Raw genomic sequence first — 5000 nt, 5'->3', positions numbered from 1 at the left:
CCCTCTATAGCAGAGTCAGCGTTGATGTATGCCACTGCTCTCTCTCCTGTAGAACTTTGGCATTTTCCTGCAAAACACAAATAGCGGGCATGTGTATGAGTGTGTGTGTGTGTGTGTGTGTGTGTGTGTGTGAGAGAGAGAGAGAATGTGTGTGTGTGTGTGTATGTGAGAGAGAGAGAGTCAAACAGAGAGACCAATATAGACAAGTGCATGTACGGTGTGTGTATGTGTGTCTGTGTATGTGTGTGTGTACCTCTGCCCACTCTGTGGATCCCAACATTCCGAACTCTTCAGCGTCCCAACTGGCAAACACCATCGTCCTCCTGGGTCTCCAACCTGCACACACACACGCACACACACGCACACACACACACACACACTGACACACACACACACACACACACACACACACACACACACACACACACACACACACACACACACACACACACACACACACACACACACACACACACACACACACACACACACACACACACGACTATCTGTAGGAGCTATTTTATTCTCACTTAGAGCAGAGAACCTGGAAGCTATGAGAAGGAAACCTCCATTGGTGCCCATTGTAGCCACAATTCCACCTAGCTGCCACTAGTTGGCAAACGCAGGCAATTGGAAACAGAAGCGTCTGAGTGGAAAAGGAATGGATTGGAAAATGGAGTCCATCGGTGCTAAAAAAAATGCTACTGCCATTTCCAGTAGCAATTCTCATAAATAAAAGATTCCTGGTGAGAACTATGGCTGGTGTTATATAGGAGGCTGTATTTTTTATCTTTTTCAGGTGTCCAGTTTTTCCAACAGGGCAGAAGATTTCGACCTGTACTCGCTAGCGTTCTGCTAATGTTTATGGATTTGGCCTCGTAAATTGAGCTTGCTGACCCAGTATATAATGATCTAGTGGTGCAAAAAATTCTAAATAACACTCAAATGTGTTCTTATTAGCTCTAGCTTCAAACTGAATATTAACATTTCTGGGCAAAAAATTATACTACGAGACAAAAAATACTGTTGTAGGAAACACCACTGACAACCATTCATCTTTCACTTGCCCGCAATAGCCAACCACTGCAGTACCACCACTGACTGCCAGCCAGTGCTCATTCTCATAGCTTCCAGGTTCTCTGCTTATTGACAGGTTTTAGTGTAGTTTTAGATTTAGCCACTTGGGGGAGCACTTCACTTAAGCTTAGGTCACGCAGGTCACAGCTATAATTGCAGGTGCCTGTGATTAGTAGGCAATGAGGCTTGGACTGGGGAAATGCATGGTTCTTACCGTAGCCGCGTGGAACCAGCTAAACCCAGCCAGCACAGTTTAATGCCCATTTTAGCTTTTGTATAAAACTTCATTTGTAATAAACAGGGAACAACTCGAAAAGGATTTTTCGACTGGAACGGCACTGCTACGCGTGAGAGAACAACTTCAGACCAAAGCCGAGGCTTACAGGGCAGCCTCCACACTATCTCCTTCTCTCGCTCCCACCTCTGTTATGAGTGTAGCCACTATGGTGTGTGTGTGTGTGTGTGTGTGTGTGTGTGTGTGTGTGTGTGTGTGTGTGTGTGTGTGCGTGTGCGTGTGTGCCTGTGTGTGTGTGCGTGTTTGTGTGTTTGTGTGCACCTGTCTTCAAGAGGGCTCCTGCGCTGCGTGCCGTCTCGTGAACTGTAGCTGCTCCACTGATGGGGTCAATACCACCAAACACCCAGGCATCGCGATGACCCCCTAATATGACATAGCGATCTACACACACACACACACACACACACACATTACACCCCAAACACCCAGGCATCACGATGACCCCCTAATATTACATAGCGATCTACACACACACACACACACACACACACACACACACACACACACACACACACACACACACACACACACACACAGACACACACACACACACACACACACACACACACATTACACCCCAAACACCCAGGCATCACGATGACCCCCTAATATGACATAGCGATCTACACACACACACACACACACACACACACACACACACACACACACACACACACACACACACACACACACACACACACACACACACACACACACACACACACACACACACTACACCCCAAACACCCAGGCATCACGATGACCCCCTAATACAGGGGTGTCAAACTCATTTTGGTCCGGGGGCCGCATACAACCCATGTGGACCTCAAGCGGGCCGCATTAGTAACATCATCGCAAAAAAAAAAAAAAAAAACGTAAAGCAGAGGATTAGTGTTCAGTACTATCACGTTTTAAGTGTGTTGAATATGTAGAAAGCAATGCAATATTGATAATCCTATGCAAAATTTCCTTGACTTCATTCATTCATTGCCAACCGTCAATTAATTAAATATGGGACAGTTCACTTTGGCAGGGGGTCTGGGGGTTTTCCCCCAGAAAATTTTGTATTTCTTAGATGTAATTTCCTGCATTTTCACGCATTCTAACATCCCGTTTCCAGTTTCAGCTTAATAGGAACCAATCCAAATCCAATTTTTATTATTTAATTACAACCAATACCAATACAATACGAATAAGAAGTATTAACATTTTATCTCTATATATGAGGTCTATAATATATGAGCTTTATCAAATGCCTGTTACAGTACAAATTCACTATTTATAATAGAAGTGTGATGTGCACTTTACTACATATATACAGTGTAACAGAGGGACCATTGGGTTAATGTCATGCAGGTCTCGATTTTGCCCCGAGGACCGTAATTGCGCATTTCGGTTATTTCATTNAAATAAAAAATAAAAAAATTTTTTTTTGCTTTTTTACATCCGGGCCGGATGGAACCCTCTGGCGGGCCGGTTGCGGCCCGCGGGCCGTATGTTTGACACCCCTGCCCTAATATGACATAGCGATCTACACACACACACACACACATTACACCCCAAACACCCAGACATCACGATGACCCCCTAATATGACATAGCGATCTACACACACACGCACGCACGCACGCACGCACACACACACACACACACACACACACAATACCCCAAACACACAGGCATCACGATGACCCCCTAATGCCCCGTGTACATCAAGCGCTACCAACGCGACCCAGGTAGCTGGGGTGGTTGAAGAAGTTTCGCCATGAATTAGTTTTATTTGCTCTGGACGCTGCACTGACATGTTTGATTCAGCTAATCACATAACGGCTCTGTCTTGACAGCCTGGGACATTCCTCGATATGAACGTTCCAATTGGTTTTCGCCTAACCGCGTCATAGCGAATTAGCTTGAGTTTAATCATCAAGATTCGCCCTGGTCGCTCAAGAAGCTTCACTAGCTTCCTAGCTTTAATCGCCTTCCCTCCTTAGAGAAACAATGACTTCCGCGGCGCAGGTCGCTTAGTTCGCCTTCGATGTACACGGGGCATAATATGACAGAGCGATCTACACACACACACACACACACACACACACACACACACACACACACACACACACACACACACACACACACACACACACACACACACACACACACACACACACATTCTGATGACATTTTTTAATTAAGTCTCTTTCCCTCACTCACTCTCTCTCTCCTTTTCTCTCTCACTCATTCTCTCACACACACACTCTCTCCCTCTCACACTCTCTCTCTCTCTCTCACACACTCTCTCTCTCCCTCTCTCACACTCCCTCTCTCTCTCTACCATACACCCCCACCCCCCCCCCTCCCATACCTGGCTCTTCTGATCCTCGTATTCTTCCGATGACGTTGTAGATCCGCGTCACACTGTTGGTGCTGAACACATTCATACGCACCGTCCTACACACACACACACGCGCGCGCGTACGCACGAACACGCACACACACAAATGATAGCTACTTGTTTAAAGATATCATGGCCAAACACTGCTTGGTATTTTCCCCTCTCCACAAAAACACACTTGAAAGTAAACGTGTGTGCTGATAGGGTCTTTGTGTGTGCATGCGTGCGTACGTCCAATTGTGTGTGCGTGCATATGTGTGTGTGTGTGTGTGTGTGTGTTGGTGTGTGAGAGACAGTTTGCTTTTCTTCACAATGGTCCCTTTCATGGGCTACCCGGGAATGAGGCCAGAAAAAAGAATACAGTTCAACGCTTCAATTAAACACTTTTTCTTTCTCTCACTCTCACTCTCGCTCTCTCTCTCTCTCTCTCTCTCTCTCTCTCTCTCTCTCTCTCTCTCTCTCTCTCTCTCTCTCTCTCTCCCGCATCTCAATCTTTCCCTCTCTGTCTCTCTCTTGGCATGTTTTGGTACAAGACCCTGTATGTGTGCATAGTAGCAGGGAAGAGTAGAGTAACTTTATTGATCCCCAGGGGGATATTAAGGTGGCAAGTAACTTACATAAACACACACATAAGTCCCACATGGACATTTCAGACTTCAGTGTGTGTGTGTGTGTGTGTGTGTGTGTGTGTGTGTGTGTGTGTGTGTGTGTGTGTGTGTGTGTGTGTGTGTGTGTGTGTGTGTGTGTGTGTGTGTGTGTGTATGTGTGTGTGTGTGTATACCTCTGGCCTGAGTCCGGTGTGAATCCGGGCCCGATGCGGTACGAGACGTTGAGTGCTCCACTCCACCCACTCGGTGGCGATTCCCCATCCATGTTTCTACAGGAAATTACATCATGAATGTGGGGTGTCATTCGTCGTATTGATTATCTCTTCTCTCTGGTCTTCCACAAAAATCCCTCCATGAACTCCAATTAGTCCATAACTCAGCTGCTCGCATCATCACCCACACCCCCCTCGTTTCATCACATCGCCCCTGTACTACAACATCTTCACTGCCTCCCTGTTAAATTCAGAATCTACTTCAAAATTCGGCTTCACATCTTCAAGGCTATCCACAACCTTGCGCCACACTACCTCTCTGATCTCCACATTGCTACCCCCTCCTACTCCCTCAAATCCCCCTCCTCTACCCTCCTCTGCTCCCCTCTGTACCATGAGGCAGAGCTTAAAGTTGC

General features: G+C 46.5%; 1 pseudogene; it reads right to left on the bottom strand.

Moving 5' to 3' along the window:
• The window catches only part of LOC134454808 (glutamate carboxypeptidase 2-like), a 26688-nt pseudogene that overhangs the window by 12494 nt on the left and 9194 nt on the right, over positions 1 to 5000 (bottom strand).

The sequence above is a fragment of the Engraulis encrasicolus genome, chromosome 8 (assembly GCF_034702125.1).
Source record: "Engraulis encrasicolus isolate BLACKSEA-1 chromosome 8, IST_EnEncr_1.0, whole genome shotgun sequence".
NCBI lineage: Eukaryota > Metazoa > Chordata > Actinopteri > Clupeiformes > Engraulidae > Engraulis > Engraulis encrasicolus.
This window is presented reverse-complemented; position numbering and strand designations above follow the sequence as displayed.